Source organism: Pteropus vampyrus, unplaced genomic scaffold (genome assembly GCF_000151845.1).
Source record: "Pteropus vampyrus isolate Shadow unplaced genomic scaffold, Pvam_2.0 Scaffold284, whole genome shotgun sequence".
NCBI classification, from domain to species: Eukaryota; Metazoa; Chordata; class Mammalia; order Chiroptera; family Pteropodidae; genus Pteropus; species Pteropus vampyrus.
In genome coordinates, this window is record NW_011889065.1 from 258,585 (window position 1) to 273,217 (window position 14,633).

General features: G+C 34.0%; 1 protein-coding gene and 1 pseudogene across 5 annotated transcripts in view; one reads left to right on the forward strand and one right to left on the reverse strand.

The window, feature by feature from the left end:
* The window catches only part of FAM133A (family with sequence similarity 133 member A), a 44,763-nt gene that overhangs the window by 7,667 nt on the left and 22,463 nt on the right, over window positions 1-14,633 (forward strand). The gene's annotated exons all lie outside the window — the stretch shown is intronic.
* LOC111729841 lies at window positions 29-147 on the reverse strand (annotated as a pseudogene).

Genomic DNA, 14,633 nt, shown 5'->3' on the forward strand with positions numbered 1-14,633 from the left:
TTATTTTTTACGCCTACAGCACCTGGTCTTCCTACAGCTCCTGGTCTTCCTAGGTGTTCTCCCATCCAAGTACTAACGAGGCCCAATTCTGCTTAGCTTCTGAGATCAGATGGGATCGGGCTTGTTCAGGATAGCATGGCTGTAGACAAAATCTTTATTTTCTAAAACTAAAATTCATTGTTATCTCATGTTTATTTTTGATACCATTTATTTTTGATGCCATTAAGAGGTGACTTATGAAGGTTAAAAGTATAAAATTAGCATATAATGAACTACATATATCTTATATAATAAAATAACTCTCAATGTGTTAAGTAATGACTTCAATTCTTGATGTTAATTAATAACACATTTTTAAACTTTTTGTGTCTTAGATAAGTTTAGAATACTATGCATTGTAACTTTATTTTATTTTATTTTTTTTAATTTTCAATTATAGTTGACATCCACCATTATTTTATATTAGTTTTAGGTGTATAGCACAGTGGTCAGACATGAACATAATTTACAAAGTGAACCCTCCAATCCAGTACCCACCTGGCACTATACATAGTTGTTACAATATCATCAACTGTATTCCCTAGGCTGGACTTTATATCCCCATAACTATTTCTTAACTGTCAATTTATACTTTTTAATCCCTTCACCTTTTCACATAGCCCCCCAACCCCTTCCATCTGACAATATCAGTTTGTTCTCTGTATCTATGAGTGTTTCTGTTCATTTATTTTGTTCTTTAGATTCCACATTAAAGTGAGATCATATGGTATTTGTCTTTTTTTTTTTGTCTGACTTATTTCCGTGAGCATAGTACTCCTTAAATCCATCCATGTTGTTGCACATGGTAAGATTTTATTCTTTTTTATGGCCAAGTAATATTCCATTGTGTATATGTGCCACTTCATTATGCAATCACCTATTGAAGGGTACTTAGGTTGCTTCCATATCTTAACTATTGTAAATAATGGTGCAGTGGACATAGGGATGCACATATCTTTTCAAATTACTGTTCTGGATTTCTTCACTTAATAACCCAGAAGTGGATTTGCTGGGTCATAAGGTAGCTCTATTTTTAATTTTTTGAGGAAACTCCACAGTGCTTTCCATAGTGGCTGCACCAATTTTCAATCACACCAGGAGTTACAAGGGTTCCTTTTTGTCCACATTCTTGTCAAAACTTGTTGCTCATTCTTTTATTGAAGATAGCCATTCGGATAGGTGGGAGGCGATATCTCATTGTGATTTGAATTTGCATTTCTCTCACTACTGAGAATGAGCATCTTTGCATATGTCTATTGGCCATCTGCATGTCTTCTTTGGAGAAATGTCTAAGCAAGTCCTCTGCCCATTTTTTAATTGGATTTTTTTTTTTTGGTGTTGTATGAATTCTTTAAAATTTTGGATATTAACCCCTTATCGGATGTGTCATTGGTGAATATTTTCTCCCATTCATTAGGTTGTCTTTTTGTTTTGTTGATGGTTTTCTTTGCTGTGCCAAAACTTTTTCGTTTAATGTAGTCTCATTTGTTTATTTTTTCTTTTGTTTCCCTTGCCCAAGGAGATATATCAGAACAAATATTACTAAGAGAAGTGTCAAAGAGTATACTGTGTTTTCTTCTAGGATTTTTTCTTCTAGGATTTTTTCTTCTAGGATTTTTATGATTTTCTGTCTTACATTTAAGTCTTTAATCCATTTTTTAAATTAGTAATATATTTTTATTTTTCAATTATAGTTGGCATACAATACTATATTAGTTTCAGGTATACAACATAGTGATTAGACATCTATATAACTCACAAAGTGATCATCCCAATAAATCTAGTGCTCCTGATACATAGTTATTACCATATTATTGGCCATATTTTTTATGCTATGCTTTCTATCTCCATGACTATTTCATTACTATCAACCTGTACTTCTAGATCCCCTTCCCCTTTCCTGCTGACCGCCCCAATCGTCCTCCTATCTGGTAACCCTCAAAATGTTCTCTGTATCTATGAGTTTGTATCTGCTTTTTTGTTTGTTTTGTTCTTTAGATTCCACATATACCTGCAATCATATGGCATTTGTTTTCCTCTATCTGACTTACTCCACTCAGCATACTATCCTCTAGTTCTGTCATGAAATATTTTTTTTCCATTCCTTTACTTTTCGTTTGTGCATGCCTTTTAATCCGATGTGAGTCTCTTGTAGGCAGCATATGTAAAGGTCTTGTTTTCTTATCCATTCACCCCCGCTATCTTTTGATTGGAACATTTAATTCTATTTCATTTGAAGTACTTGTCAATAGATATGTAGTTATTGTCATTCTTTATTTAGACTTTTGATACATATTTTTTCTTCTTCTTAAAGAAGTCTCTCCAACATTTCCTGTAATACTGGCTTGGTGGTGATAAACTCCTTTAGCTTTTTTCTTGTCTGGGAAGCTCTTTATTTGTCCTTTAATTGTAAATGATAACTTTGCTGGGTAAAGTATTCTTGGTTATAGGCTTTGGGTTTTCATCACATTGAATATTTTGTGCCAAGTCCTTTTGTCCTGTAAAGTTGCTGTTGAGAAATCGGCTAACAGTCTTTTGGGCATTTTCTTGTATGTAACTAATTGCTTTTTTCTTGCTGCTTTTAAGATTCTCTCTTTGAATTTAACCCTTGGCATTTTAATTATGATGTGTCTTGGTGTGTGCCTCTTTGGTTTCATCTTGTTTGGGACTCTCTGAACTTCCTGGAGTTGCATGTCTATTTCCTTCACCTGGTTAGGGAAATTTTCCATCATTATTTCTTAAAATAGGTTTTCAATTCCTTGCTCTCTCTCTCTTCTCCTTCTGGTACCCTTATAACATGAATGTTGTTAGGTTTGACATTGTTCCAGAGACTTCTTAAACTATCTTCATTTTTTTTTTTAATCCTTTTTTCTTATTGCTGTTCTGATTGGGTATCTTCCACTACCCAATTTTCTATGTCACTGATTCAATCCTTTTCACCCAATCTGTTCATTCTAATGTACTGTTCATCTTGGATATTGTATTCTTCATTTCTGACTGACTCCCCATTACCTTTTCCATCTCCATTTTTATGTTTTTTCTTTATCTCTTTGTTAAAGTTCTCACTGAGTTCATCTACTCTGCCCCTAAGTTCCTTGAACATCCTTTAAAGCACTGTTTTGAACTCTGCGTCTGGTAGATTGCTTGTCTCCATTTTGGTGAATTCTTTTTCTAGAGCTTTGATCAATTCTATCATGTGGGATATGCTTCTTTGTCTCTCCATTTTGGCTGCCTCCCTTTGTCTGTTTCTACATATTAGGTAGGGCTTCTATGTCCCCCAGTCTTAGTACAGGGGCTTTATGTAGTAGATGTCTTGTGGGACACCTTGGCACAGACCTGGGAGGGGTCAAGCTGTAGGCCAAGTTCAGCTATAGCCTATGCACCTCTGGGGCCACTTGGTAAGAATCACCAAGCAATCCACATATGGCTGGTACCTGTGCTGGGCTTATAGGTACCTCAAGAGGCCAAGTCAGAAATCGAGGATGCCTGCCACTGGTGCGGATCTTGGGGCTGCTCAGCAAGTGATGCAGGGCACACTGAGGCCAGATGCTCTTTCTTTGGGTTTTGTGAGCCTTTGAGGGATTTTATGAAAGTTTGTATCAGGAGCCAAGACAGCCCATTTGTATGGAATAAATCACTAGATGTGGCTTGGGTGGGCCCATGAGTTGGGAGAGGCAGAGTCTCAGGGAATCCCCTGGGCGGAGGGACCTGTGTTATCTAGGTTGATGGTGCCTGAGTCTGCAGGCTGGGAGGTGAGGTGGGACTCAACAAAAGAACAATGGCTTCTGCCTGCACCTCTGTCCAGGAGCCAGCTTCCCCTCCAGCATGCTCCCTGAAGCCTGACTGCCCAGTGCCTCTCTGTATCTCCCTGGTGCCCCTTGAGCAGCTGACCTGTCCTTCAGTGAGTAAGGCCCGATGTGGGCCCATTAAGCACAACGATCTCCATTTCCCACAACCCTTCGTCTCACTCAGCAGCAACCTCCACTGGTTTTCACAGCCAGTGGTTGTGGGGCCTTCTCTTCCCGACACTGGAACCCTGGGCTGTGGAGCCCAGTGTGTGGCTGGGACACCTCATTTCTCAGGTGGGAGAGGTGGCTCTGCAGCCAAGATAGCCCTCCCAATTCTCAATCGCTACACGTGGTTGTGGGACCTGGCTGTTTCATGTCTCCACCTCCCCCCACCTTTTTGAGGTGACCTGTTATTTGAGATCACCTAGTTGCAGGGCTGTGATTCAGCCAAATCTCTGTTGACTCCGTGTCTTTGTTGCTCCGTAGTTTTGTTATAACTTTGGTGTGGTCATTAGAGGAGGTGTGTACAGCCACTACATCTACTCCATCTTGAATCCTTCCCCTCCTCCTCGTGTGGGGAAATCTGAGTCCACATGGAATCAGTATTCAGTTCTGTAGATGTTCAAAGTAAAATGGCTGAGACGTGGCACTTCCTTGAGAAAAGATTGTACCTGTGTAGGAAAAAAGTGAAGAAACTGAAGGGGAGCAGAATTTGCCACTCCAAAATATGCTTCTTTAAGTCTTTAGTTTGAGTTTATTCTTGTATATGATATATAAAGGTAGTCCAGTTTCATGTTTTTGCATGTATCTGTTTAGTTTTCTCAATACCATTTATTGAATAGATCATCTTTACTTCATTGCTTATTCTTGCCTCCTTTGTCATAGGTTAAATGACCACATAGGCATGAATTTATTTCTGGGCTTTCCGCTCTGTTCCATTGATCTATATGTCTGTTTTTATGACAGTACCATGCTGTTTTGATTATTATAGCCTTGTAGTATTGTTTGATATCGGGTAGCATGAAACCCCCAACTTGGTTCTTCTTTCTCACGATTGTTGTGGCTATTCAAGGTCTGTTTTTCCATATAAATTTTAGGTTTATTTGTTCTATATCTATGAACAATACCATTGGTGTATTGGTAGGGATTGCCTTGAATCTATAGATTGCTTTGGGCAGTATGGACATTTTAACAATGTTGATTCTTTCTGTCTATGAGCACAGTATATGCTTCCATTAATTTCTATATTCTTCAATTCCTTTCTTCAATCATATATATATATATATATATATATATATATATATTTAAGTATAGGTCTTTTATCTTTTTGCTTAAATTTATTCCTAGATTTCTTAATTTTATTTTATTTTTTGGTGCAATTGTAAATGGGACTTTTTTTAATTTCTCTTTCTGATAATTCGTTACTGGTATATAAAAATGAAACTGATTTCTGAATATTAATTTTGTATCCTGATACTTTACTGAATTCATTTATTAGTTCTAATAGTTTTTTAGGTGGTATCTTTAGGATTCTCTTTATATAGTATCATATCATCTTCAAATAATGACAATTTTACTTATTCCTTTCCAATTTGGATGCTTTTTATTTCTCTTTCTTATCTGATTGCTATGGCTAGGACTTCCAGTACTATGTTGAATAAAAGTGGTGTGACTTAATTTTAAATAACCACCTAATAACTTAGATTTTCATGTTCTGTTGCTTAGAGTAATGGTCTCAAGCCTAACTAACACCTATGTGAAAATATCATCCTTATTGGAGGTGAAAAAGATTTTAAAGATCGTCTAGTCTAGTCTTATTGTACAGACTGGGGAAACTGAGGCCCTCCCTATTTATGGACATTCTAGGTATTTCCAGGTATTTGTCACTACAAACAATTCTGCAGGTAACACACTTTTACATATATTACTACTTATTCAAAAAGTCATTTTTACAAACATTAATGCTTGTAGCTTAGGGGCAGATAAAGGAGTTAATAAAGATTGTATTATATCCTATAATAATAGGATATAATAATAATATCCTATTACTATTAGGATAATAATAATTATCCTAAGCATTATATAATAAGTGTTTATAGTGGTCACTGAATAATAATAACTCACTTTAGCACTTTAAATGTATCAGACACTAGATCAAGTGCTTTATTTTTACTATTTCATTTTAGTGAACCCAATGAGAGGTTCATTATTATCCTCATACTGTCCTTATAAGATATTATCGTCATATCATCCTTTGTGTCCTTTACTAAGGCCAAGTGAATAACTTGCCCAAGGTCACATAGTTTATAATTGGAAGAGGCACTGAAACTGGAGTTAAGAGACAGCTATAGTCACTCTTCTATTCCTCTGATAATAGTTATGTTCTTTTGGTGTTAGCACCTTTAGTGGCACCAGTCCTCGAGTTCCAGTGGCTTACACAAGTCTTAGCTTAAACTGACAAGGTATACTACAAAAAGCTTATTTGATGAAAAAAAAAAAAGAAAGATGGTTTTCATTAATTTTAACATGCCTAATGACTTTATTTGGTTAACAGCCGAACACTGGGAGGTCATAGCTTAAAGTAAATTCCAATGTATCCAATCTACAATTAAATGAAAAATATCCTAGAAATCTTTTTCCATTTAAGTATCCCTAGCAGCTGAAGAACCTGTACTCTGAGGAGAATTAAGGTATGATCTAAAAATACCCATTGAAAGCAGGAAATTCCTTTGTAATCTGTACATTTTAACTATCAATTTATTTTCAATGTTTGACTCATTTGCATTCCATATTTTATTGACATTAGTTTTTATATAAGATAAGATACCCTGTCCTTGAGTAAAATTAATACCCAGGAGGATGCACTATAATGATCTTATCCATTTTCCTGTGAGTTTCAAGCAATAGCACAAGCTCTGGGGTCAGACCGCCTGCATTTAAACTCTTCCAGTTATTGTCCGTGTGACTCTGGGCAGGTCACACATTGCCAGTTCTCACTTTCCTTATCTATTAAAATAGGATAATGATAGAAAATGCCTCATAGTGTTGTTATATAAGAATTAAGAGGCTAATATATTTAAATTATTTATCGGATGCATAAAAGCTCAATAAGTATTGTTTATTATTATTATTTTACCATTTATAGGGCTACATAGGGACTCCTATCCATTTAAATATGATCCAGGGCTAAGGTTAACTAATTTAATTAGCTTCAGTTGCTGTGTTTTATATGTGCACCATCCCTTTCAACTTAGAAAACAGGTTTCATTTGCCCTGTGACCCAAGGTCACATTTTGTTGTTAAGGTAAGAACTAATATCCTTGGTTTGGTTATTCTCCACTGTGGCAGGCTTTTCAATTAAATTATATGGTTAGCGTGTAGTAAAGACTAATATTTCAGCAAATCCAGTATTAATACTTTCAAGGTAAAAATAGCTAACACTTCACTGTTACCTTAACTGATCAATGAAAGAGAAGTGAGGAAGTTGTATCATGACTGACTACAAGTGAGTAAATGGACAGGATGACTGATGAACTCGTTGCTGTTTTTAGTTATCAGATAATCTTCTTAATACAGAGGAGGAACAAGAAAGGGAGCTGTAGGTTCTCCAGATTCATTACTTTGTTTTAGCGACATTCTTAAAACAGATGTAATAAAAATTTCAAAATTATAATATTAAGCAGTTTTGTCTGCTTTTGTAACCAATGTTTAATCTATCTAAAAGACTGATTAAGCATTCTCTAGTTAGAGAATAACCAAATGCTCTAATTAACAAATTTCATTTTCTGACATCATGAGAATATTAGAAATATTTAAAATGACAAAGACAGAATTACATAAATTATTAGACTAACTGTCCGTTCTACTTGCAACAGCCTCCAAATTATTTTCTAGCTTCTAATCTATGTTATACATAGTTCTTTGAAAAATCTTTCTGAAAGCACTTAACATATTCTAATCTATGTTATACATAGTTCTTTGAAAAATCTTTCTGAAAGCACTTATCATATTTCTGCTCTAATCACAAAATATTAGTGATACTCCACCATCTGGAATCAGGCCTGTGTATATAAGTATAAGTTGTATCTTTTACTCTCTGGTGACCTTGTGAGAATTTTATCAACTCTTTGCCTCAGTTTCCTCATCAGTAAATTGAGGATAATAATAGTATCTATTTCATAGAGACATGGTGAGCTTTAAATAACATAACACATGTTAAATGCTTAGAACATGATGAGTACTCTGTGAATTCTAACTTCTTTACTAGATTTATCTTCTCCAGGAATGCTTACCTAATATAATGGAGTTCTTTAACTCTTCATTCCCATCAGCGCTTATTTACTCGGGCTACATTACATTCTTGTATGCTTTTCGAGAAACATTATAACAGAGCCACATTGGTCATTTCTTATCTTTAAACACACACATTCTTTTTCTAAGTATATTTTAAATTTTCCTGGAACAAAGACTGAGATATTCTCTTGTGTATAGCCCTCAATCATTGCACAGATTATTGCTCTGCACAAGAGCATTAATAGTATTAATAGTATTAATAAGTATTAATAAGCTAACTTCTTGAACTAATGAACTGGCTTCCTGTTAGCAGGATTGTTTTTACTTGCTGCTGAAGTAAAAACCATTTTTATCCTTTAATTATATCATACTTTTATTTAACAAGTGTCCCCTAAATGTGCCAAATTTACTGATACGCAACTGCCATGCAGCAAACCACATTAGTTTATTAAATTTTCAGTATTTAAAGAATTACTGTTTTAGCAATCAGCTTCTAAGTAGGAGTACCTCACACACTTTAGTGATAGCTAAGAGACCCTACAGAGTCTTAAGAAGAAAAATTCTGGAATCTAATGAAGATCTGTATTTAATATAAAATTAAAAATGTATTTTTATTTAACCCTTCTGTTTCATTAATACAGTCAGCCTTCCATGTCTGCAGGTTCTGCAACAGCAGATTCAATCTACCATGAATCAAAAATATTTTTAAAAAATGTCAGAAAATTCCAAATAGCAAAACTTGAATTTTCCACACGCTGAGCAGTATGCCGAATCCATGTGAATGAAGCGATGTGTAGGAATACCCTGCCGTACCTTATATGCAGATATAGGTTATATGCAAATACTATGCCATTTTATATAAGGGACTTAAGCATCTGATTTTGGTATCCTGGGGGAGAGGGAGCTGGAACCAATCTTCTGCAGATACCAAGGAATGACTGTATTTTCTTTCATAAGACAAGATTTCTAGAAAATAATTATTGAAAATGTCTGTTCAAGTAATAGGCTTTTTAAGGAAAATATATATCAAAATATCACGGCATCTCCATTCAGTTAATTGTACTCTAGTACCATAGACATAGCTACTCATAAAATTTCAGTTAAGTAAGATGACTAAGTTCTAAAGATCTGTTGTGCAGTATTATACCTATAGTCAATGATAATGTATTATACACTTAAATTTTCTTAAGAGGATATATCTCATGTTAAGAGTTCTTACCGCAATAAAATAAAATAATTTTTTAAAAGACTAGTAGGAAAACCAGATTAATTTTTTTGTTGTTGTTATCAGAGCCTTGATGTTTGAATTATGTCACCTATATGTCACATTGAACTTTCCTTTCTTTTAGGATATTACAAAAAATTTCCCAATGTATTATTTAATAGATACTTTTCTCAAAAAGTCAAGATTTTTCTTTTTTTTTTTTTACACAAAACTTAGTTATATCATTTAAGTGTTTCGGAAAATGCCAGAAACCAGAGCTTGAAAACACACCTGCCTTGGTAACTAAGAACAAAAGAGTGGTTCTCACTTCATACAAAAGCTGTCCACAGTAGAATGTCAGATGAAAAAAGGCAAGTTGCAAAACAGTATCTTCAGTATGATCTCACCTATATAAAAAGTATAGTTACTTTTTGCATATATGGGGTGCGTATGTGTGTATATTTACATGTTCATAGAAAAATGTCTGAAAATAAACACATCAAACTAATGTAATTAGATGGAAAGAAAAGCTTTAACTTCTTTATTTTCTATTCTGAAGCATTTTTTGAAATTGTTTTTATTTATTTTTAATTTAATTTTATGAGTTTCAATTATATAGTACATTGGTTAGACATTTATATAGATTATAGAACGATCCTCCGATTGCTCTTTCTCTCCTCTGGCTCTCCACCTAGCCATTACATTAATGCTAACTGCATCCTCTATGCCGTGCTCTCCATGCCCATGACCATCTATCAACTACTAATTTGGACTTCTTTAATCCTTCACTGCTTTTTCCCAGCCCCCCTAACCTCCTTCCTGCTGGCCATCACCAGATTGTCCTCTATATTTTTAACAGTTGCCATGTATTATTTTTATAATTAAAAAAGGAAAAAAAAGTAAGGCAACAAAGAATGACATTGTTTGAGTAAAATTTGGGATATTATTTAGTTAAGCACGGTTTATACAGAGGGCCTGAGTACTGTCCCAATTACCACTTTTGCAAAATAAGAACTATCTTTTGCTTGAGCAGCACTCACACAGCCTGGCCTGAGTTATCATCATACATTGGTACCTTGCAAAACGTACCATTTGTCAGTCAGTTCATGCTTTATTTTGATTGCTATTTGAAGCCTTTATACAGTTGTTCTTTCCCAAATATGGTAGTTTGTTGGGATGCTAAAACATTGTCAGAGGCAGCACTGCCATTATGCCCACAATCTAAGTATTTAAAAAATTATTTCATTTGAATTATTTCCTTTCCTCTTATTTTGAAACTCATATCATTTTCCCTACTAACTTGTGCAGCTACTTTTTCCTTTTAATTTTTTTTTTAGTGTTTTCAATTACTTTATATAATGTTATATAATGTTATATTACTGTACAATGTGGTGATGAGACATTTACATAGCTTACAAAGTGATCACCCCAATAAGTCTAGTACCCATCTGACACCATACATATTTATTACAATATTATTGACTATATTCCCTATGTTGTATAGCTATTTTTAATGGAAAAAAAAATGACTCTTGCTTCTGGAAGCTTATGTTGCCTGAAAAATGACAATCATGAGTGGATCGACCATTCTTCTGAAAAGTTTAATTTTACCTTTGTGGAAAGAACTTAAGCCAATTCCTATAAATATCTATTTAGATTACGTGATATCCTTTTTTCCTGTGGTTTTGTGATAATTTGAAAAAATTTCAAGCCATAAAATATTGCTTGATTATAAAATCACTAGACAAATTGAATTTTTCTACAAATGATGTACTTTGGTTATACATTTGCTTATAAATTTGTAATATGCTTACTAAGAGATTCTGTTTAATCTAGTAAAATCCATATGCTTACTAGACTAATTTGGAACCACTGGGCTGAAGTTATTATAAAATAATAAAAAAGTAATGGGATGCACGTTTCAGAGAAACAGCTATGACAACTGGTAAAGTATTCTAATAACTATTTCCTTCTATATTCTCTTGCATTCATACTGTCATTTCACTATTTCAGTCCACTGTCATTTCCCATCCGGATCATTTACCTCATCCTCTTCATTTATCTCCTACCTCAAGTTCTCTTGCTCCCTTTCCAGCCTACTATTCTGCTGTGAAATTAATCTTTCTAAAATGTTATTTTCATCATGTCATAACCTTCTTGAGAATCTGCAATGAATACTCATTGAAAGGCAGAATGGTGTAAAAAAAAAGAACACCAGCATTAAAGTTAGATTATAGTTTGAATCTTGGTCATGCTCTGCAACCTTTGGTAAGTAATTTTATAGAACATAGATTCTGTAAGAGTCAAACATGCCCACATTTGCCACTTGCTAGCTGTATGGCTTTGGAAAGTTATTTAATGTCACTAAACTATGGTCTCCTTATTAATGACATGTAGAAAATAATATATAACTATATCAATTACGATTTTTTAGTTGTAAGCAACACGAATCAACTCTAGCTATCTTATTCAAAAATTTAATTCATTGGAAAAATAACAGGGTCTCACAGAATCTGTGGGAAGCTAGTAAGTCAGATCTGGAAACAGGCAAGAACTGAAGTATTTCTGGTACCTAGGAAGCAGAAAACACAGCAAGGGCCTCATAACCAGAATAGTCTAATCATGATGTTAAGGGTGAGATAAACTGGAACTTCAATTATTTTCAATTTAATTTCTTGCCCCTCAGTTTGGAAGGGTAAGGCTTATAATTACAGTCCCATTGGTCTCTTCTCAAAAGAAAATCAGAATGCCATGAGAATGAGGAAATGGGTGCTCGACATCCAGCAGATGCCTACTATGCATGTAAACAAATGCTCACTATACAGGTAAACCACAGGTTACGTAGTAGGTACTCTGTAAATGACTATTTTAACAAAATAAAGTCTGAGCAACTTAATCAGGCATTCATGACTATTCACTGTCTGGCCTCAACCTACCTTCTCAAATTTAATTTTCTCCCAAATTCTCTGCATAAACCTGGAATTCTCATCTCTGTCCTTCACACTCAATACATTTTCTCTGCCTGAAATGCTTTTAGCCTCTCTCACTTTTTAATGTCCAACTTATCTCTTCTAAGGCTCATTTTAGGTCTTTTTTCTGATCCCTAAATCACTAATTTTCTATTCCCTCATTTTCTCTTAATCATGAATTGCTTTTTGAAGTCCTTTTTGAATGGCAGTCTTCTATTATCTAACCCTTCATGTACCTTACTTATTTCTCCCAGCTAGGTTATAAACTCCATGAGAAGAGACGTCATGTATCATATCTATTTTTGTTTCCTTGATGGCACTTAACCCAGTGTTATGCACGTAGTAGGTGCTCATAAACTTATGATAAATTAATGCAAGAAATGTGAATTATTAATTCAAATCAACATTCGTGTTATGATTACCTATTCTATACTCAGCACTGTGGTAATTCTTTTGAAGGTACAGGAAAAAAACCTTGAAAGTTGCTTTTGATACAGTCTAATTGAGGAGAGAAAAACTAAAAGCATAAAGCACTCCAGGAGCAATTATATTAATACATAAAAAATATGTGAAAATGTTATATATTGGTACTGCGGGTATACAAAGAAGTAAAAAGCAGGAAATCACTACATATATGTGAGATACAAACAGATTGATTGCCTAGTCTGGGTGAAGGGTTCACGTTGGGAAATAATAAGAGATGGTATTGGAGAACATAGGGGTGGGGAAGACTTTGGAAGAGAATCTTATAAATTTAGATTTTCTGTAACAGGAAGCAATAGTTTAGGTAAGTAAAGGAAAGTCCATCTACACAAAGGAACACTAGATGATCCTTTATTACTTAGATGATCAAAATATAGTATTTAGTCATGAATGCAGGCTATAAAATATGCATATGAATTTAGCTTTTTAAATAAAGGGGATAAATATACATTAAATATCTGGATTTATAATTAACAAGGTATTAACTATGCTACATGTAGATTGTATATTCCATGGTTGCTTTTTGTTTAAAATTTTTTCAGCAAATAATTTTACTTGAAAGAACAAAGCATATGAATATGTATATCTAAAGATTCTATAAGTTTTCAAGGGCAGTAGTGATGTGAAAAGTAGTACTTGAGGTAGATTACTTTAGCATCTGTATATAGAATCTAAAATCAGCAAGACCTGCTAAGATACTTGATTATATAGTGGAAATGGCAAATTTAAGAAATGCTTTGGAGAAAAATTAGTTTGACTAGGTTTCTAATTTAATGTGGGCATAAAGATAGTGAAAATGAAAGCAACACTGAAGTTGTGAGAAACACAGAACAGATATAGGTGCCATTAACAGTTATGGGAAAGTTGAGAAGAAAAGCTTATTGAAATAAGAGGTAGAGATGAGGAGTTAGTTAACTTTTGCAGGAAGCAGTATGATAGGTAACAGCATATATGAGATTAGAACTGGAAAAAGACTTAGTAATCAGGGCTGGCGATATAGGCTTGTGATTCATTGGTGTGTAAGGAGTGTTAGTGTAGATGGAGATATTATGAAAATTGTTGCATATGGTAGGCCTACAGAAAGGCAAGTAGGAGACTTAAAGGAAATTCACCAAATTCTTACATTTACTGTATCCCTGTGTTTTTTAAGAGGTTTGTTGAAATGTATATACTATGAAATTCACTCTTATTAATATATAATTCAGTGATTTATTGAGTTGTGCAACTATCACTCCACAATTCAGTTTTAAAAATTTTCCATTATTCCAAAAAGTTATTTGGGGCCCATTAGCAGTTAATCCCAGTTCTTGAGCCCAGACTTAAACAAATACTCTTCTGTTTTCTTGTCTCTATACGTTTGCTTTTTATGTACATTTCATGTAAATGGAGTCAGACAATATGTGGTTCATTATGTCTAGCTTCTTTCATCGATCATGATGTAACATGTATCAATAGCTTGTTTCTTTTAATTAATAGCATTCCATTCTATAGATATATCACATTTTATTCATTCATTTGCTAGGTGATGAACATTTGGATTTTTTTACTTTTTTTTTTTTTTCTTTTATGGGTAATACTACTATGAATATTTACACACATGTCTCTGTGTAGACATATATTTTCATTTCTCAGGGTTAGGTTCTAGGAATAAAATTTCTGTTATATGTCAAATTTGTGTTTAACTTGATAAGAAATGTCCAAATATTTTTCAAACTGGTTGTCCCATGTTACATTCTCACCAGCAATGCACAAGTTGTCCATTTTGTCAGCATCCTCCTTAACACTTAGTATCATTTGTCTTTTTTATTATAGCCATTCTAATGGATATGTAGTAGTTTCTTGTTCGGATTTTGATTT